A 22,956-nucleotide genomic window follows, 5' to 3' on the forward strand; every position below is an offset into this window, starting at 1 on the left:
TGTAAGTAGGAAATTTAAAGAAAAAAATGTTTTAAAGAAACTCTGTCACACCTCACACAAAGTAGAAATAGCAATTCTGGTTGATGAAGCACAGATTCAGTAAGGGGATGAAAGGGCTGCCATCTGTGGAGGAGGTCTGTGCTGGTTGCCAGCCCAGGAGCAGTGATCGAGCCTCACTTCCTCAAAGCACCACCATGGAGGCACCAGGGTTAATTATTGTAAACCACCTGGTGGTTTAAATTCCATTTTCAATTGTATGGTTTTTATAAAATCTTAGTTTTTAATTTGTCTTTTAAAAAGTGCTGTCTCAATTTTTAAAATCCCCCTGAGCTTCATGACTCATATCATAAGAAATCTGACCTTTCAACGGAAGGGGAAAAATCTAAGTTGTTACCTTGACAACAAAAGGTAAGCGAGATGCTTTGAGCTCTGGTGTTTCTGCTATAAATAATCCATCTTTGGCCAGAACCACAAGCTAGAGAAATATTAATGTGAGAATGGAGAGGAATTAGTTGGGTTGGCCATGGGGAAAGTCTGCATATCAGGAGATTGTTTTAATCACCATTTTTAGGAGTCATTCCCAGAGGCACTTTTGTAGCAATTAACCAATAAACCAATAAAAGGGAATGAATTCAATTTCTAAAAATGGGAATTTACACAAATGAAGACTGATAATGCTTTTTCATGTGAGGGCTTTCTCTATACTTATTTGTACCATTATCTAAATTGTGTTGTTTTCATTCAGAATATTTATTCTCTGGTTTCCCAACAACCTATAAAACAGAACGAAGGGAAGCTAACAATGAACTTTGGTCCTTCAGCTATAATTTACATGATGTTACCCTGCATAGTAGCAGTAAAGGAACATCAGTAAAGTTGGATAGCTTTTAAGACATTGTGGATTATTAAAAAAGAAAAAGAGGGGCACCTGGGTGGCTCAGTCAGCTGAGCATCTGACTTTGGCTCAGGTCATGATCTCGCAGTCTGTGGGTTCAAGCCCCACATCAGGCTCTGTGCTGACAGCTCAGAGCCTGGATCCTGCTTTGGATTCTGTGTCTCCCTCTCTCTCTGCCCCTCTCCTGCTCAGGCTCTGTCTCTCTCTCTGTCAAAAATAAATAAACATTTAAAAAAATTAAAAAAAATAAAAAGAAATCTAAGTCTTCTTTGGGTTGAAAGTAACAAAATACTACCGAATTTTTTTAAACAAGCTGTACTCATGGATAGGTCTAAAATTTATGGTTATGATTATCCTTTTGCTTGCTGAATTAAATTAGAAATTAGTCTTCTGGGAAGTCCAAGTTATTTCTTAATAAACTTTAATAGTCTATGAGTCAGAGTAGGTGCTGCTAACAATGAATCTTGCAGGATTTATTGGATGGCAAGTAGGAAATTGAGGGGAACGTCTATCCAATGGCCTGTGGAAATAGTGCATTAAAATATTTTCTGAATAAGAGGCTTTGCTCCAGTAGATTCTACCTGCTTTTCAGTAAATACACTTTATCCAGAAAGATTTCCTAAAGTTACCTTAAAGTTGGATGAAATTCTCTATGACTATTAATGCATCTTATTGGCACCATGAGGTCACCCTCAGACTCACATGAACAAAATCAGATAACTTGATTTATTTTTTTTTCAGATGATCTTGTTTTGTTCTTAAATTCCTACCCTGGGTGATTGGGGTGGGGAGGAGCTGCTCTAGATTAAGAGACTTTTAAGAAAAACAACAACCAAATACATCATATCACCCTTGATTAAATCCCAATTCAAACAGGCCAACTAAAAATGAGCAATTTGAAACAAAAACATTTATAATGGACTGCATATTAGACTTTCCCTGAAATGATTGTTAATTGCTTAAGATGTGATAATAGCACTGTGGTAATGTCTGTAGCACTGTAGAAATTGCCTGTATTTCTTGACATGCCTACTGAAGTCCATAGAAACAAAATGACATTCTATCTGGGATTTGCTATAAAATTTACTCTTTCAAAAAAGAGGATTGATTATAGAGGGGGAAAAGTGACAAAAAATTCCACAATATGAGTGATAGATATGTGAAGGTTCATTACACTATTCTATTCTTATATATGTTTGAAAATATTCAAAATTTTAAAAGAAAAAAACAACCTTGTAACCTAAAACAGTCTCTCCCTCCTCTTTTCCATCTTGTAAAGATGACAGTCTAACCTCTTAGAGTAAATGGTGGTACAGTATCTCATCTTCATGGATGAGATCCCTGGATCCTCATTGGGTCTATCCCTGAAGAGTAATTGAGCCCATCATAGATGAAGCCCTATGGTTTCCTATTGCGCATTCATTTCTCATTTATGCTTTTGGAGGTGATACTGATGCTTTGAGGCCTGGTTGTGATTCCCAATAGACCCCTGGTTGTGATTCCCAATGGTTTGGGTAATCCATGCTCTAGCTCTCAGTTACAGAGCCATATTGTCTCTTCCACAGAGACCCCTCTTGTCTGGTGAGTTTACCAACTGATACCTTTAATTATTTCCACATGTCAACCATCACGCCCAGACATGTAGAAACTTCTAGATTCCCCTACACCCCAGGGGAAAGCCATAGAGAATCAGTGGAGTAGAAAGGACATCCCATACAGTCTTTTAAGCACTTTACTCCACCAATTTTAATATTCTCTTAGTGTCTGGTTGGATATAGTGGATAGTGCTAACCTCTGGGTTTCTCTGAGAAGCATGCATTTTTTCCAGAATGGGTCTAGAGAAGGACAAATCAAGACCTTTGTTCTGAAATCAACCCAGACTTATCTGAGTCCTTGTCTATACCCTGAGGCTTGGCTCACAATGTGGCAGGGAAGCACCACACAGTTCAGCACCTTCCTCTTGCCCCTTTCTTCCTTTCTTCCCATCCTCCTAGCCTGGTTACCTGTCACAGAAAGACTTCCCAAAGGGAAATACTCATTTGAGTATTTCCTCATTGTCTGTTTCCCTCACTAAAATGAAAATTCATGAGAACAGGGATCTTATAACTTGTTTACTGCTATATCCCTAGCACCTAAAGCTGTGTTTGGCACACATTAGGTGCTCAATAAATACATACTGGATAAATAGTCGATGAATAATCACTGTATACAGTTCTCTATAGCACTTACTTTGCAAACTACACATCTATTAGTGTAAATACTTTATTAATGTCAATATCTCCCTCTAAAACTGTTTATGAAAATTGCCTGATAAAAATGAACTTCAGTGCTTGGTAAACACTTGATTTCCAATTCTTTGCCTGAGATGCTGATTCTGTAGGTCTAGGACGCAGATTAGGAATCTGCATTATTGCAAGTGCTTCCCACCCCCAAGGAGATTGCTCCCATTAGGGACCTTTGGCAAACATAACTCTAGAACTTAAGCCCTACAAGGCAAGCACCTTATCTAGTTTTAGTCAGTGGAGAGATCTGGCACATAGTGGAACCTCATTACATTGTTGCTGAATGAATGAATAACAAGTAGTGGTGAATACATGCGGGCCTCTTTGTGACTTGATATTCTCTTTTCAACAAGGAGACTGAATTTTTCTATAAAGGTTAGATGGGTTAATTAATGAAAAGCCATCATTTGACTTTCTAGAATACTATATTTCAAACCTTATGGGTGGGAATGTAGTTGTGTGTGTGTGTTTGTGTGTGTGTGTGTGTGTCTGTGTGTGTCTTAGTACTTCATTAACAAGGCATACAGAATATAAGTATCAAGAAATCAGGTGTGTATTGCTATTGGCATAAAAACAGATCAATAGAGGGGCATCTGGGTGGCTCAGTCAGTTGAGCATCCAACCAGCTCAGGTCATGATCTCCCAGCTTATGAGTTTGAGCCCATGTTGGGCTCTGTGCTGACAGCTCAGAGCCTGGAGCCCGATTCGGATTCTGTGTCTCCCTCTCTCTCTGCCCCTAACCCACTTGCATTCTGTCTCTGTCTCTCTCAAAAATAAACATTAAAACAAATTTAAAATATACAAATCAATAGAACAGAATAGAGTGCCCACTAAAAACCTATACATATTAATTTCTAACCAAGGAGCCAAGAATGTACAATGAAGAAAAGATAGTCTCTTCAATAAATGGCATTGGGAACACTGGACAGCTACAAGCAAAGAATAAAACTTGATCACTCTCTTACACCATTAACAAAAATTTACTCAAAGTAGATTAAAGACTTGAATGCAAGACCTAAAACCATAAAACTCCTAGAAGAAAACATAAATATAATCTCCTCGACATTATCTTAGCAGTATTTTTTGTATCTGATTCCAAAGGCAAGGACAACAAAAGCTAATATAAACAAATGGGACAACATGAAAGTAAAGAGCTTCTGCCCAGCTAAGGAAACCATGAACAAAACAAAAAGGCAACGTACTGAATGTAAGAAGATATTTGCAAATCATGTATCTGACAAGGAACTGATATCCAAAATATATAAAGAACTCATACAAATGAATAGCAAAAAAAAAAAAAATTTACACTCCAATTTAAAAATGAACAGAGGTGGGGCGCCTGGGTGGCGCAGTCGGTTAAGCGTCCGACTTCAGCCAGGTCACGATCTTGCGGTCCGTGAGTTCGAGCCCCGCGTCAGGCTCTGGGCTGATGGCTCAGAGCCTGGAGCCTGCTTCCGATTCTGTGTCTCCCTCTCTCTCTGCGCCTCCCCCATTCATGCTCTGTCTCTCTCTGTCCCAAAAATAAATAAACGTTGAAAAAAAAAATTTAAAAAAAATAAAAAATAAAAAAAATAAAAATGAACAAAGGATCTGAATAGACATTTGTACAAAGAAGACATACAGATGGTCAACAGACATAAGAAAAGATGCTCAACATCACTAATCACCAGGGAAATGTAAATCATAACCACAATGAGCTATCACCTCATCCTTGTCAGAATGCTGTTATCAGAAATACAAGAAATAACAAATCTTTGTGAGGAAGTTGAAAAAAATGGGCCCTATTGGACTATTGGTGAGAATGTGCAATTTGTGCAAATGGGGGTTCCTTTAAAAAATTAAAAATAGAACTACCATATGAACTATCAATTCCACTTATGGGTATATATCCAAAGAAAGCAAAAACACTAATTAAAAAAGATATATGCACCAATATGTTTATCACAACATTATTTACAATAGCCAAAATATGTAAATAACCTAAGTATCCAGAAATTGATAAAGAATAAAGAAAACATGGAATACACACATACACACACACACACACACACACACATACAGACACACATACACAATGGAATGCTACTGAGCCATATAAAGGAATGAAATCTTGCCATTTGTGACAACAGGACAACATGGATGGACCTTGAGGGTATTGTGCTATGTATAATAAGTCAGACAGAAAGAGAAACACTACATGATTTCACTTACAAATGGAATCTAAGCAAACAAACAAACAAACAAAACTAGACCAAACTCAGAGTCATAGATACAGAAAACAGAGTGGTAGTTGCCAGAAGGGAAGGGGAATAGGGGATGTGCAAAATGGATGAAGAGGATCAAGAGGGACAAACTTTAATTTATAAAATAATAATTCATGGTGACGTACAGCACAGGGAATACTGTCAATAGCATTGTATTAACTTTGTATGGTGACAAATGGTGACTACACTTATCGTGGTGATCAGTTTGCAATACATACAAATGTTGAAACACTATGTTGTACACATGAAACTAATAGAATATTGTATGTCAGTAACACTTCAGTGAAAAAAAATTTGTTGCATTGTCTTCTGTTTTTTGGTGTGTGTATTGGTTTTTTTTAAAGAGAGAGAGAGGGAAAGTGCACATGCACATGCACACACACAGGCTGAGGGGCACAGGGAGAGGGAGAGAATCTCAAATAGGCTCCATGCCCCACATGGGGCCCCATCTCATGACCACACCATGTGATCACGACCTGAGCTGAAGGAGCCACCCAGGCACCCCAAATTTAGTTGCATTCTCTTCTAAAACTGAATTATTTTTTGAAAAAGCATTTGCTAAACCATAACAATTAGATCACTGGTATTAATTATTATGAAAGAGGCAATAAATCTCGTGTCACCTTTTCAGGTATCAGGAACAGAAACTAAGATTTTTTTTTTTTAATTTTGTTGTGAAAGCATTTAGCAGATAAATAAATTAGATGGAATACATAAAAGCTATCACTTTTCTATCATCATTTTGATACGTCTGTACTTAAGATTCAAACGCTATATCTATGTGAGCAGGGAGGAAGCCAAACCACAGAACAATCGTTGGACTGGGGGGGCAGAAAACCTGGGTACTGATTCTGACTTCACTCAGCTACTAGTCAATTTTATGACCTTTGTCAAATCACATCCCTTCTCTTTGCCTGGTTAGTTTCCTTCAGTACTAAAAAAGGTAGGGGTTCGAAAAAGAGTGGTGATTCAATTCGTTGATTTCTGGGAGTTTTTCCCCAGCTTTTACATCTCACCATTAGCTTTTTGTTGTTGTTGTAAAAATTTTCTCTTTTTTTAGTGTATTTATTATTTTTTAATTTACATCCAAGTTAGTTAGCATATAGTGCAACAATGATTTCAGGAGTAGATTCCTTGATGCCCCTTAACCATTTAGCCCATTCCCCCTCCCACAATCCCTCCAGTAACCCTCTGTTTGTTCTCCATATTTAAGAGTCTCTTATGTTTTGTCCCCTCCATGTTTTTATATTATTTTTGCTTCCCTTCCCTTGTGTTCATCTGTTCTTTCTCTTACAGTCTTCATATGAGTGAAGTCATATGATATTTGTCTTTCTCTGACTAATTTTGCTTAGCATAATACCCTCTAGTTCCATCCACATAGTTGAAAATGGCAAGATTTCATTCCTCTTGATTGCTGACTAATACTCCATTGTATATATGTACCACATCTTCTTTATCCATTCATCCATCGATGGACGTTTGGGCTCTTTCCATACTTTGGCTATTGTTGATAGTGCTGCTATAAACATGGGGTGCATGTGTCCCTTTAAAACAGCACACCTGTATCCCGTGGATAAATGCCTAGCAGTGCAATTGTTGAGTCATAGGGTAGTTCTATTTTTAATTTTTTGAGGAAACTCTATACTCTTTTCCAGGGTAGCTGCACCAGTTTGCATTCCACCAACAGTGCAAAAGACAACCTCCTTCTCTGCATCCTCACCAACATGTCATTGCCTGAGTTTTTAGTTAGTCATTCTGACAGGTGTGAGGTGGTATCTCATTGTGGCTTTGATTTGTATTTCCCTGATAATGAGTGATGTTGAGCATTTTTTCATGTGTCGGTTGGCCATCTGGATGTCTTCTCTGGAGAATTGTCTATTCATGCCTTTTGCCTATTTCTTCACTGGATTATATGCTTTTTGGGTGTTGAGTTTGACAAGTTCTTTATAGATTTTGGATACTGACCCTTTATCTGATATGTCATTTGCAAATGTCTTCTCCCATTATGTTGGTTGCTTTTTAGTTTTGCTGATTGTTTCCTTCACTATGAAGAAGATTTTATTTTGATGAGGTCCCGATAGTTCTTATTTGTTTTTGTTTCCCCTGCTTCTGGAGACATGTTGAGTAAGATACTGCTGCAGCCAAGATCAAAGACGTTTTTGTCTGCTTTCTCCTCTAGGATTTGTATGGCTTCCTGTCTTACATTTAGGCCTTTCATCCATTTGAGTTTATTTTTGTGTATGGTGTAAGAAAATGGTCCAGGTTTATTCTTCTGCATGTCTCTGTGCAATTTTCCCAGCACCACTTGCTGAAGAGACTGTCTTTATTCCACTGAATATTCTTTCCTGCTTTGTCAAAGATTAGTTGGCCATACGTTTGTGGGTCCATTTCTGTATTTTCTGTTCTGTTCCATTTATCTGAGTGTCTGTTCTTGTGCCAGTACCATACTGTCTTGATGATTACAGCTTTGTAATACAGCTTGATGTCTGGGGTTGTGATGTCTCCTGCTTTGTTTTTATTTTTCAAGATTGCTTTGGCTTTTCAGTGTCTTTTCTGGTTCCATACATATTTTATGACTGTTTGTTCTAGCTCTGTGAAGAATGCTTGTGTTATTTTGATAGTGATGGCATTGAATATGTAGATTGCTCTGGGTAGTACTGACACTTTAACAATATTTGTTCTTCCTATATAGGAGCATGGAATATTTTTCCATTTTCTTAGTTCAAACACAAGGCACTGATCTAAACATTGGAATTACCATAGTGAATGAAACAAATATCTGCTCTTAGAGAACTTGTATTTTGGCCAGACGCAACAGATAATAAAAAGTAAAGAAAGCTAAAATAAATAGATAGGTAGGTAGGTAGGTAGGTAGGTAGACTGATAGGTAGGTCGATAGATAGATGGTAGACAGGTAGGTAGATTGATGGATACATAGATAGATAAAATGCTATGGAGAACAATTAAGCAGGGAATAGTGTGTGGGTATAGTAAATTAAATAGGATGGGCAGAGAAATCTCCATTGAGATTTGGGTAAAGGCCTATTGCCCCTTGACAACACAGAATTCAGTGATCAAGTCCATCAAGTAAGGCTGTGGCCAGAAGCATAAAATAAAGCTAGAGACAGTGAGGTACAGACACAAATTCCTGTAAGACCCATGGAAAAGTGAACCAGTCAATTGATGTAAATGGAGAATATAGTGGTTACTCAGCTCCACCATTGCTGTCATGTAAGATCTGGGTCCAGTGTTGACAGATATGCTCTCTTCCAAGAGAAACTGGAAATCTGAATTTTTATGTAAAATATCCTGGTTTTTTAAAGGGTTAATTATTACATTAGTTTCCTAGGGCTGCCATAACAAAGTGCCACAAACCGGTGACTTTAAAAAACAGAAATTTATTCGAACACAATTCTACAGGCCAGAAGTCCAAATCAAGATAACAGCAGAGCCATGCTTTCTCTGAAACTGGATAGCATCCTCTCTTGCCTCTTCTTAGCTTCTGGTAATGGCCAACAATCCTTACCATTCCTTGGCTTGGAGCCACATCACTCCAGTCTGAGCCTCTGTTGTCACAGGTACTCCCCTTTTGCATGTCTGTAGCTCTTCTTATAAGGACACCAGCAGTATTGAATTAAGGCCCCATGCTACCAGTTGACTTCCTCTTAATTAACTACATTTCCAATAACCCCTTTTCCAAATAAGGTCACATTCTAAGGTATTGGGGGTTTAGACTGCAACATATATTTTGCAGGGGGGGACACAATTTAACTCCTAACAATTAACAGTTAGGGGTTAGTGTTAGTATACAGTTGGTATGCTTTTTAAAAAAATACTGCATTAGCACTCTGTAGGGCAAATAAATCATATACATAGCTCACGTGTTATTTATTTATGAACTCTGGGCCAGAGATTGAGGAGCCTACCAAAAGGACTATAAACTTGAAATATAGTGTGGTCCCTGACCAAGTAGTTCCTAAAATAATAAGTGAATGAATGAATGAATGGTGATGTTTATTTTATGTACCCAAATATCTAGAAAGTTATTCTATATTACCAGAGAGAGAACACAGTTGGTCAAAACTATACTGAATGTGCAATACTTTCTGCGGGTTTCTACTCAAATTTGAACAGAGCTGTATAAAATAGTAACTCCCACATCAACCCCAGCCCTCTCCCCCTCCTTCCTCTGCCTTGGATTTCTCTGCATCATAAGACTTGCACTTGTGTCTGAGATACTTCCCAGCTATCCTATGTGTTTTTTACTCATTATTAAATGCCAGTTTTTCCTTTTCTGTGACAGAAATTGCCCGTGATTTCCCCAATATCCAAACTTCCCTTTCCTTAAAGGCAGAATGCTATGACAAATTTGCTCAACTGGAAAACAACAATTTAAAGCCTCGTTAGCCAACAGGAATAGCTAAATAGATGTAAGTGGCAGTCTTGGGGCAAGACTTCTGAAAACCTCTTTATGTCATGTCCAACCATCCTGCTTGAAAAGCGAATATTATAACTGTAGTAACAGCAGTCATTCAGGGCCTAAAGTGACATTGACAATGAAAGCTACACACTAAGAATGGTGGAGCAAAACAAGCAGTGTGACTTCCTGCTAATATCTTGAGCCACTATACCAGCATCGGACAGCTTCCTTCCTTCCTTTCTGTGAGAAGAAAACCAAACCCTCCTTTAAATTCTAGTGCAGGAGGTAATATTTCTGTTTTATCTTAAACCCACTCCCTCCCTTTTCATTTCTGCTCTATATTCCAGGGAATGACATTTCCCAGGCTCCTTCTCCTTCCACTTTTCAGAGTGAGTCAGCCCATAAGAGGCTCTGGTTGAATACCAGAGGACAAAAGGAGGGGAAAAGCCAGAGTATTTCTCCTCCTTTCTCTCTGCTTCAAGAGAGACTCTGTCAGTCAGTGAGTAACTAACTTTCATCAGACAACCTTCTCTCCACAGAGAAACCTCCTCTTTCTGCCAAGTTGTCCCAGCCCCTGGGATCCAGGATCACCATGTCCTCCTTTCATCTCCTCATTTGGCAGTGGTAGGGGCTCTCTCCAGTTGCTAATCCACAGGTTTCCTCACTGAATCCTGTTGACTTTCCAGATCTTTCATCATCTGTATAACAAATTCCTGTATAAAATGCCCTCTTTTTGAAATATGTAGACTGCTTTCTGTTTTCTGAGTGGAACTTAAATGATATAGCCACTCAACTTTGCAGGAGGGAGAGAATCTTTGCTTCTCTCAGATAAACACACTGTCCAACTGCTGTATCACCCTTCAGAATACATGGAGATAGCAGAAAGAAAGCGTTAAAACCCTTTCAATATCCTAGTCAGGCCACCAGATCCTGGGTGTTTATGGCTCCTGATAACCAGATTTCAACCTTCCCTGAGTTTTCAGAACCAATTTAAGAAATAAAACTGAAAAGCATCTCATCTGCTCTTTGCTGGCCAGGGCTTAGCATATGCCCTTGGCAATCACATCTCTGTCAAAGACTTGCCTTGGAGTGAGCCAACAATCTAATGTGCATCCTTCTCAGCTTTTGCCACATGGACTAAGTGGAGGATGGGACCCTCTGATCTCACCACAATCTTCCCATTTTCTGCTCTTTGAGATAATCCATTCCTAGAGCATTTCCTAAATGTGTTCAGTCAACAGTTCAAAATCTTTCTCTGGCACTTGATCTACAGTGTCCACAAACATCATCAGCTTGTGCTCTCTGGGACCTGATGCTCTGCAGCACAAGCTTCATTGCTTTCCTACCACTCATACCAGGATCCTGGAATGTGTATGCTGGAGGTGGTAGGTCAGATTTGCTGGCGATGGGTTCTTTCACCAATTCTAGCATTTCACTTGTACACTTTCTATCCTGCAAAGAACTAATTCACCCTTCTTTAAATTCTGCATTGTATAACATAGAGGTCCATACCACTCATTCTTCTATATTCTGTAGGAAATCTGTAGAATCATACTTATAAGCCTTCACATTATAGTTCCAGATTTTTATTGAGACATTATCTGTAATCTTGTCTTGTAGCCCCATGCTGCAAATTTCAGTGCTTGATCACACCCACCCCTTGTTGTTCCTCTTCATGAGAGGATTTGCCAAGTACACCGACAGCTCAGACTGGGTCTACATATAATTTATCTTCAGTAGTATAGTGGTCTGGGCTTATTTCATTTAGATGGCCAGTTCCTATATTGTAGTATAACAATGCCACCCCCTCCCATATCTGTAAGATGTAACCCATCACAAGAATGAATCCAATTTTATTCATAGGTGATCACAAACATACAAAGGGTTCAGAGGATGGTCCAAATATTCATTTATTCTTGTCATGGAGGTTACCTTTCAGACCATACAGAATTGACCAGCCATTTAGAGTGGAAAGTTCTTTTTCCTTTTGCACTCTCTGTCCTGTCCTCGGGATATCTTTGTTTTCCCTTGTGATCAGGACAGCAAGATCTGTCCCTGTTTCTAGCCCAAGAAAACAAAGATAGATCCTTAAATTCTTCAGCGTGTAGCACCTAGATAAGGCAAACAAAACTCTGTTTGCTAATATCAATCACTTCTCGTAACATAATTTTAGTGTCTTTATGCTCTAGAAGACATCCCCTCCCCTTCAAGGGCAAGAATGGGTGACAGAAGATATCATCGTGGTACAGAAAAGAATAATCAATGGGCTAATTTTATAATAATGAAGAAAAATCAGTAAAGTTAATTTTGAAAAAGTTTTAGGGAAAATTGAATCAGAATAAGCTGAGATGAGTAAGTCCAAAGGACTTCTAAGAAAGATCTTTATAATTAGGAGTCTTTTTTTTCTGTAATCATTCTCTATATAATCATTGTCTCATATATAATATTCTTCAAGATAAACAAAGATAAACCTGCAATATACACCCAAGCCTATCAACGATGAGACTGTGCTAGTGAGAAATGGTTCACATAAGAGTCCTCACCTGCAGGGGCACCTGGTTGGCATAGTCAATTAAGCATCTGAATCTTGATTTCAGCCCAGGTTGTGATCTCATAGTTCATGAGATTGAGCCCAGCATTGGGCTCTGTGCTGACAGCATGGAGGCTGCTTTGGATTCTCTCTCTCCCTCTCTCTCTGCCCCTCACCTGTTCATGCTCTCTCTCTCAAAAATAAATACATGAACATTAAAAAAAAAGTCATCAAGTTGCAAAAGAATTATCTATGAAGAAAGAAACCTCTCCTAACATGGTGAATGTGCATTTTAGAGGGAAAAGTAATCTTGTACATATTCTTTCTGCAAAAGCAATTATATTTCTTCACACAGAAATTGTTGCAAGGGGCATGCAAGTGCTATGAAATGGAAATACCAATACATTACTTTTGTTCAAAACATCTCTGCCTAGCACCCCAATCTCCCACATTCCTGAATAACATGATGAAATCTTCCAGTTATGCAAAAATTAAAAAATGAGATTTGTTCTGAATAATTCTTTATATTTTTGGCATGTTGTTTGTTCTCTTGCTATGAAGCAAAGAAATATGTTGGCCTGGCATATTTTATTATCTTTTCTTAGGCAGGATGGGGAAAATGTATAAATCTGCACACCCACAAATTTCATATTGAGGGTTAGAGGTATTTTGCAATAGTAGGACAGTGGCCCCTAAACAACACAGTTGCTTTGAAAAATAAATGTAACTCACTTTTGCTTACTTTCCAAAACAGATTTCCTTATTTGGTGAAAATGTTATGCGGGAAAAACCCACAAAAGAAGAATACGTATGACTTAAGTCATTGGGCTAGAGTTTATGACTTGACCAGCTGCTTGGCTATCACATCTAAGCATACTCAGCTCTAACAAAAATGTGCTTTTACTTCCCCTATGCATTTATAAGTGGGAAATGAAGCATGATATACAATCCTCATGGTGAACTTGGATGCTCCTGGGGAAAACAACAAGCTCTGCTTTGTAGAACCATAAAACATCCAATCTGGAAGTTACCACAACAGTGCATCTTTCCAGTCCCTCAATAACACGAAGAAAATTAGGGCACCAGAGGCTGTCCTGACTTTAGCACTGAGAGTCCCATGTGCCAGGAAACCCCTCAGTTCTGAGATGGTTGGTCATCCTAATATTAGGACTAGATTTCAGGTCTTCTGATTATCGACTCAGTGATGTTTGTATCACACATCTTTTTATTTACTGATATTCTAGTTGATCTACCATTAAGGACAATCTGCAAATAAGTTTACGTGCTAATTTTGCATTCCTTATATATTTAAGGACTGAGATAAAAATTTTGGTTTTGGTTTCCCCATACAGCTTTTAAAGGATTATTCCCATATGAAACATGCCCTAAATATTATTTCACTTCCTTCTCTCTCCTCTCTTTTTATTCCTAGAAAGATGTAGATTTATGTTGTTATGCATGGCTTAAGCTGATAAATCAAATCAGTAGACATTTCAAGTAAACAAACAAAATGAATTTGAGAGGTTATAAGGGTTTGCAAGTGTCACCGTGGAGACCAGAGAATGGATTGTCACCATGGAGACTTGCATAAACACTGCCTGTAATGATTTCCATGGGGAATGAGATATAGAAGAGATTTGGGAAGGAGGATATATAAATGGAGCTGGCAGTAAGTACAGCCAGAATGAGTTGTGTAAGAAGCCTGGGGGATGCTAAAGTAAGTTGACAGTTTGAAATGTTTCTATGCTCACCACTGCTCCACCAGTGAACAAGAAAAAAACTTGAGGGAAGATCCCCAAATCTTAAAATAAAGAATTGGAGGTGATTTCCATCCATTCCTCCACTCCTTTGTTCACACTGGTTATCACTGTCATTATAACTAGTTCTGTACTGTGATGTGATAATAATGACAGCTAGTCTTTATTAAGTCTTACCACATTGGTGGGACTGCAATAAGCCTTTTATGGTTATTATCACATTGAATTAGAACATTTATAAGGAAATGAAAATATTATTCTCATTTTACCAATGAGGAAACTGACGCACAGAGAAGGTCATACAGTTAAAAAATGGGGTAGAAAGGATTCATATGAGGCAGTCTGGTAACAGAGCCTATATTCCTAAATACTTGTCTGATGAGAAGATAATGTCCTTGTCTATGAGACACTTTAAATCTAAATAAGGAAGTAAACATAGTAATAAAGAATATCACTAGGGCAATAATATGGATTTCCAGTACTTATACACATTTTAGTAATTATTTAATTACAGGGTAATGTCCACATTAGTAGTAGTAGTCCACAGTAGTAACATAAATCTTACTACTTTTCCTTTTTTTTACTCTGCAGTTATTATGTCACTGGGTTCTTAGTTGCAAAAACAGAATCCACATTAGCTAGCTAAAAGAGAAAAAGGATATATTAAAGTGTATCCATTTACTCATGGGATATCTGGGAGGGTCAGAGAGTCATACTTGAAAGCTATAGCACCCAAATTATTCCATCTTCCTATTTCAGGGTTACTAGGGTTTTGTTTTTTTTTTTTTTTTACTTTTGTTTTAAGTTTTTATTTAAATCCCCATTAATTAACATACAATGTAATATTGGTTTCAGATGTACAATATAGTGATTGAATACTTCCGTACATCACCCTGTGCTCGTTATGACAAGCGCACTCCTTGATCCCCATTATCCCACCCACCTCCCCTCTGGTAACCCATCAATTTGCTCTCTGTAGTTAAGAGTCTGTTTCTTGGTTTGCCCTTTTCTCTCTTTTTTTTCCCCTTTGCTCATTTGTTTAGTTTTTAAAATTCCATATATGAGTGAAATCATATGGTATTTGTCTTTTTATGACTGACTTATTTCACTTAGCATAATACTCTCTAGCTCCATCCACATCATTGCAGATGGCAAGATTTCATTCTTTTTATGGCTGAAAAGTATTCCATTGTATATACATACATGTATACCACATCTTCATCTATTCATCAGTCGATGGACACTTGATCTGTTTCTGTAATTTGGTTATTTTAAATAATGCTGCTATAAACATAGGGGCGCATGTATCCTTTTGAATTAGTATTTTTGTATTCTTTGGGAAAATATCAGCAGTGCAATTGCTGGATGATGGGGTGGTTCTATTTTTAACTTTCTAAGGAAACTCCATATGTTTTCCAGAGTGGCTGCACCCGTTTGCATTCCCACCAACAGTGCAAGAGGGTTTCCCTTTCTCCACACCCTCGCTAACATCTGTTGTTTCTTATGTTGTTGATTTTCACCAATCTGACAGATGTGAAGTGATCTCTCATTGTAGATTTTATTTGTATTTCTCTGATGGTGAATGATCTTGAGCATCTTTTCAGGTGTCTGTTGGCCAACTGTAGGTCTTCTTTGGAAAAATGTCTATTCACACCTTCTGCCCATTTTTAATTGCATTGTTTGTCTTGGGGGTGTTGGGTTTTATAAGTTCTTTATATATTTTGGATACTAACCCTTTATCAGATATGTCATTTCAAATATCTTCTCCCATTCTGTAGGTTGCCTTATAGTTTTGTAGTTTCCTTTGCTATGCACAGTATTATTAGGCAGTTAAATCAAATTTACCTTAAAATGTTCATTTAAGCTTGCAGGTGGATTGACTCAAGGGTTGCACTCAGTTGGATTAACACTGGCTCATCTCTATAAGCTCTAATTCTTCACAGAACACCTGTGGGCATCATCCCATGGCCAAGGCATTCTAACAGTTACAAAGCTTTGGAACAGGAATTTCTAGTGATCCCAGGAAGCTTTGTGTTGGGCCAATCTGAGAAAGATTTTGAGGTTTGCCTGATAGCAAGGATCAACAGAATTCATTGTAATCTTAAAGGATAGCTATGTCAATAATCTTGGATAAAGTCCTTTGACTCAAATCTTGTGAAAGATTTATTTACAAATTATTGATACACACCATGAGAATTAGCCTTTATTTTGCACAGATAAGTACTCAGCAGAGAGCAAAATATATAGGACCTTTTCCTGAGAGGAAGCAAAGGACAATGAAAAGCGCAATGAATTTGGACTAAGAGCAAAGTTGTGATTATGAAATTTAAACATATGGGGTAGTTCCTGGCACCAAGAAGATGTGCTATAACTAGTAGCTCACTTCCTCCAACACATCTAACCCAATGGTTCCTGCAAACATGAACAAATTATGGGCTAGGCTTGTGTAAGTCAGATTAGAAGTAGGTAATTTGTTTTTAACCCTTTGTATGTTGTCAGTTATGTAAAGAAACCACTTCTCTTTTCTCGTTGATTCAAAGTTTGTAGTCAAATATGTGACCCAACTCTATTTAGCAAATACATAGGATTTCATAGCATGAGTTTTGATACACTATACACCACACTTCATCTTGCTTTTTAATCGTTATTTTCTCTTCTTCTCTTTTTAAAACTATTTGTATCTTATCTCACTATACTATATGCATCTTTTTGTACTCAAATCCATTTTTGGAAAAAAAAAGTGTTAAAACCACTTTGGCACTCCGATATACCCCAGTCATTATTACATGGCTCCAGAAGGCCCTTCTGGTGCCCTTCTTTGAAGGCTCTGTCCTTGTAGCCCCTCAAAACCATTCTCACTTGGCCCACATTTTAGACTGGCTGTGGAATCTTTTCTTCACTGTCATCCATCTGCTTTTATCTCTCAGAGATTTCGAATGATTTCTAGTCCCTTAGAATATCCCATTCTATTTCCCAGCACTGATTTGGATTTATTTTACTTTCTGTTTTTTCTGCTATTTCTAGAGGTTAGAAAGGGAAGATGCAGCATGTGCTCAGTGTGCCGTCTTCCCATGTTGGCCCCTATTCTCTTCTTCATTCCAAATCTGCATTGCCAATACTCCTCTGAACATGCACACTCAGATGCGCTACAGGAGGCTCTACTCACAATGTCTGAAATAAACACTTTACCTCAACCAGCTTCTATGCATGTGAGTAAATGCTGGCACACACTATGTACACATGCATGCCTATGTGTGCGTTCCCTGAATAACTGAGAAAGAAAATGCATTGTATCCTTGCTCTACTCCCTCTCTCATCCTTATTACACAATAAATGTCCAAACCTCTAGTTACTCCACATCGTGAATACACATATCCATACATTCCTTGACATCTTTTTATTGCTGTAGCATGATAAAATCTGGTTTTATTCCTTCAGTCCATTCTCCAAACTGTATCCAAAATGAGATACCTAAAGGGCATCACCTTTCTAAAAATCCTTCTGGCTTCCAGTGCCTGACAGGATAAATCTCAACACTTTATACAGTACCTCCTTTAGCATAGTACCACACAGTACCTCATTTGCCTCTGTACTCACTGCTCCTCAATATTAAAAGTTCATACTCAGCTACACATCTTCTGTTCTTTCGTACCTCCATATTTTTGTGTGTATTGTTCATTCTACTTAGAACACTCTTCCTCACCTCAGCTCATCCTTCCTTCCTGCCTTCTTTCATTCTTCAAAAAATATCTTGTGATGCACATACTGTGTAAAGGCACTGTTCCAGACACTGAACAAATTAGTCTTTGCCATTGCTTTTTAAATGTATTTAATTTAACAAACACTTCTATAACACTGTGTGCCAGGATCACTTCAAAAAGTCTGTGAGATTCCTTTCTAGTAGGAGACACACATCCAGATGACTTCTTCAAGATTCAACTTCCATCCTCTTGGACCTTCTTCTGAATCACCCAGGCTGAGCTCAGCCCAGTAAGTTCTGCATGGACAATTGCCCAAGCATGTTTCTGTGGTTGCCTCTGCTATGGGACTGTAAAGTCCCTGAGCGGACCCTTCCGTTTATCCCCTGAACAGTGTTGGGCACCTAATAAAAACTCAATTAAGTGTTAATGAAACAACTGCCAAACTAACCATATTTGATCTTGTCATTCTTCTCCTTAAAACCCTTTGATGAGTTACCACTACTAAAGGCTTAAGTCCAAATTCCTTAGCCGGGCAATGCTTTGCAGGCTGGCCTCAACCTTTCCTTCTGGCCTCAACTTCCCCAGTCCCCAGTCATGTTCCTATTGCTCTAGCCACACCAAACTATTGCTCATGCTCCCAAAATAATGTTCTCTATAATTTCTCAAGTGCTAATATGAAATGCTCTACCTGACTTGTCAACCTTTCATAAAGTTTCATTTGTTCTTCATGACCAGCTCAAAGATCACACATCCACATGTGTTACATATTCACCCCTAGGACTTGTCACTCCTATATCCACATAGTCACATAGTTTTATTTATCCCATTGTACTGTAATGATCTATTTATGTATGTCTATCTCCCCCACATACACACACACTTATTCCATGGGCTTTGGGTTCTTCAAGGGCAAGAATTCTATTTTATTAATTATACTTTATTAATCTTTGAATTCTCTATAAGTTCATATGAAACATATCTCAGCCCCTAAAATATATGGGCTAATTAGGTAATGTTTGATTGAAGGATTTAATGAATGGATAGGCTTGTGTATCCTTCACTCCTCTGTGTAGGACAACTGGAGAAGGACCAAACCTCAGCTTATCCAGTGTTTCTGCAGAAGGTAGAATTCAAGGTCTTATTCTCAAACCAAATTCAAAAGCTTTATATTCAAATGCTTTATTGACTGATCACTTATTCTCTATTTTTCTTAGTTTTCAAATATAAAAGATTATTTGTCTTTGGAGTGTTTTGTCCCATTTCTAGAAGAATAGTAAATCAGTACTGTCACCTGCTTACTACTTCTTACACATTCCATATACAAGACAATATTAGTTTCTTGAAGGCAAATCTCCCTTATCCAATTTAAAATACATTTAGGTAGTTGTTGGGAAGGACCATTTTAACCTGTCTCAAGCCTATATATTGGTAAACAGGATGTTTTCAGTGAAAAACAGCCATAGCTGTAAAAAGCCTTTTAAGAAATGTAACCTATGTTTTCCCCAGGCCACATGAACCTCAGGGTAAAATGGGGTCATATTAATAGTAATAAAAAGTGTTGCTCTGCTTTGACCCCCACTTAGTATTATAGGATCTCCAACTTTTTGCAAAACTTTCTCTTCCATCCTTAGATATTTTGAGGGGCCCTAAGAAATATTTCAAATGTTTCAAAACAGTGAGTCCTCTCGGCAACCATGTGGTATCCACCATACTTCTTCTGGCCTCTTCTCTCACTTTCTGCAAGTTGCTGCTGCTGCTGTTGCCTGGCTCCTATTGTCCAAGTTGTTAATCAAAGGGCAACTCTGACACCTTCCATGGTTCCCGATGCCACTGGCCAACTCCTAACCTGTGGCACTGCCTCCTGCTGCCTTTGAAACCATCCTCCTTTTGTAAGAGTTATTGGTGCCATGCCTTATCTGCTTATGTACTGCACCATTGCTGCCCCAGGTGCTGCTACCACCACCTACCACCACCTACTATCACTTACCACTGCTGGTTACCACCTACTACCACCTATCACCACCTGCCACTGTGTGCCACCACCTACAACCGCCTGCCATCTCCTAGTATCACCACCTATGAGAATCTACCAACACCTGCCACCACCTATAACCACCTCTTGCCACCACTATTACTGCTTCTTTTTGACACCTGTTGTTGTGTTCTACAGGCCCCAAAGCTGTGTGGAATGGGTTCCCAATCTCACCAATATTTTAAGAGCCATAGTTCTCTCAGTTTTAACTTTCAGACCCTTCTTACTTTATTACTTGAGTATAAATCCAAACAAGTTATATTTTGCAAGTGAGTTGAGTTTCATATTTTCAGTATCCTCATACTTACCCCTCTAATCCAGTGACCATACCCATCTTGTGCACCTGACTCATTCTTTGCTTAGGACTGTCTCACTCCCAGAAATTCCATAGCTACTTATACACATATACATGCTAAGCCAGCCTATGGTTGCATCACAGACACTCAAGCTAGCTTCAATTCATACACACACACATACATACATACATACATACATACATACATACTTGTTCTTATTGAAAATATCAGAGAAAACTCAAAACTTATATGTTTTCTCTGGTACTCTGAAGTTTCTCTATTTTTCTCTGGTATTATGAAATTGCTGGTGGTGTGGAATTATTCTGAAAAGGTAAAAGCTGGCATTACTTCATTTACCTTGAGGAGTATCCATTGGGATAGCTCAAGATAAATTTACGTTTTTTAAGACACGAAGTTATGTCCTTGTAGAGTGGAAGAAGTCCGTAGGTAGGCAGTTAAGGGCTAGTGATGAAGCTTTGTAAGGTCACCAGCACCCATCTTTCAGCTCCTCCATCCTCAATACACACAGCACACCACAGGACCCCAGATTGCTATGGGAGCCTCAGACACTGTGATTGCATTCCAGCCACACATTTCCATTTACCTTCCATGGGCCAGAAGTTGGCCACAATGACACACTTAGCTGCAAAAGAAGCTGGGAAATGTGATCTTTATTATAAGTATCCAGGTCTTCAGCTAAATCAGCAGTAGTGTTACCAAGGAAGGAGTCAAGAATATATATTTGGGGATAGCTTGGACTCTCTGCAAGGAAGATATGGGTTTCTTTTGTCTCCTCTTTTTGTGGATTTAAAACTGGTACATGGAAATGGAACAGATCATTGAATTTCTTGTGCCACCCACATCAATGTGTGGCACGACCACCTATAGATAACTTAATTCATGTTTCATTCTCGTTGTTGTTGATACATTTTCCTTTCCTATCCTGAAAAGTTGGCTCAGTCTTTTGTCTACGTGACTAACAGACTCTTGTGTTGTAGAACCAAAAGCAGAAGTTTCCAGGTGCCTGGCAGGTAAACTCAGTCTCCATGTGTAAACTCATAGAAAGAATGGCAGCAAAGTGTCTGAAAGAGGAACATGATTGCAAAGTGTAGGGAAAGCAAAATTGGATCAATTTGAGGAGGAGAGAGGCATTACAATGTCCTTAGAGCTGAAGGGGTCAGTACTTTGGCCATTCCACAGGGAGTGGGGACTAGTGCCATGCTCATTCATAGCTCTCTGGGACACACATACATCCTACCTTATATTGACTATGTGTTGTGTCTCAGGAAACCAGATATGGGTCTTGAAGCACCTCACAACCTTGGAAATGTTTCCTATGCTCACGCTGTGCATTTCCCAGAGAACATGGCCAAGGTGAACCCAATAGTATCCTTCCCCTATATTCTGAATTTACAAGTCAACTGAGACCATAATCTAACCCTAGCAAGGTAGAGGCATCTCCCCCAAATGAGATCAAGGATGATTTGCCACCGTCACAAGTAGAATTAAGCTTGGGGAGATGCTTCTTATTTTCCAACATAGTATTGTTTAAACCTACATATTATTAATATTTATTCCTGCTACAAAATGTAGAGGTGGAAGTAGAACTCAGCCTTCCTGGGCATTAACCTTGCAGTATTCTTGTGTAGCTTAGCTGTCTCTGAGGGCCAAGTTTAGAAGTAAGTTGGAATGATATTGATCACTGAAGAATGATTCATCCTGGTTCCTCATCTGGCTTTCTTGGCTCATCAGTGTGCTATGTTGTCCCCACACTAATTTAATCATACATAGTATTTAGGCTATAAACTCCTTGGAGGTAAGTATTCAATCTATTCTATGATAGACTACATATATGTTACATTGCCCACACATCCTGTCATTTGATCTACCTTTTGTCAGATCACCCTGGCTATAGAAATAAATGAGCCAAGATTTTTTTTATTTGAGCTGTATCGCTCAGAAATCAGACCCATGGAGGGCCCTCCCCTTGACAAAGCGTGGGTGGTACTGGCTGGGGGTACTTTCTACTGGTATTTAACGTGGTTCTTTCCCTGAATCTGGGGCTTGTTTCAGATTTATATGCCAGAACCAAGTCTCCAAGAGAGACTCAAGGTGTTATAACCAGTGCTATTGATGATTTAGTAGGTAACATTCTTTTTTCTGAATTTCCAATGAAACCAGTGGGTTATGAGGAACCATCCTTCAGCTGAGTCATAAAGACAAGCTCCTGCCCTCTTGCAGTTAAAAATTCATGAAGCATTTCAAAAGGCTGCTTAGAATCAAGCTTAGTTACATTCTTTCCCTTCCATTTCTTGTTATCTATATGATTAAATGCCTTTTTTGAGGTCTTCATTTCTGCCAATGAATTATAATTTGATGTCTCTGCTCGCTTAATCAAGAACAAACATTGGGCCTGGGTACCACTTGGTTAAGCTAAAGAAAAATATAAGCATTACAGGGAACCAAGTGGTAAAACAAAATATAATGTCAGTTAGTTTTACTATGTTTTGCTATAAAAGTTGGCAAGCATTGAAAATTTGCATGCCAGGGTTGTCTCCCAAAGGTAGATAAACGTAACTGTTAACATGAGGCTGATGACATTTGTCAGCTACTGTGTTTAATTCCCTGTAGTAGTCCTCTCAACCGGAGGTAATTTTGGTTCCAGGGTAAAGAGGGAGAAAGTGGTAAGTGATTCCCCCTGACCATGAAAACTGTGTGTCATAATTGGCTCACAAGCCATAGACTGCTGGTGTCTGCATTAGTACTTCATAACTGGGCT

At 38.5% G+C, this 22,956-nt stretch overlaps 1 long non-coding RNA gene across 2 annotated transcripts in view; it reads left to right on the forward strand.

Annotated features, from left to right (window-relative positions):
* Positions 1–14,000: 14,000 nt before the first annotated feature.
* The window catches only part of LOC125167944 (uncharacterized), a 50,406-nt gene continuing 41,450 nt past the window's right edge, over positions 14,001–22,956 (forward strand). For both annotated transcript variants that reach the window (XR_007153005.1, XR_007153004.1), the window contains exon 1: positions 14,001–14,108. This is a non-coding gene — a long non-coding RNA (uncharacterized LOC125167944). The remainder of the gene's footprint in view (positions 14,109–22,956) is intronic.

The sequence above is a fragment of the Prionailurus viverrinus genome, chromosome A1 (genome assembly GCF_022837055.1).
Source record: "Prionailurus viverrinus isolate Anna chromosome A1, UM_Priviv_1.0, whole genome shotgun sequence".
NCBI classification, from domain to species: Eukaryota; Metazoa; Chordata; class Mammalia; order Carnivora; family Felidae; genus Prionailurus; species Prionailurus viverrinus.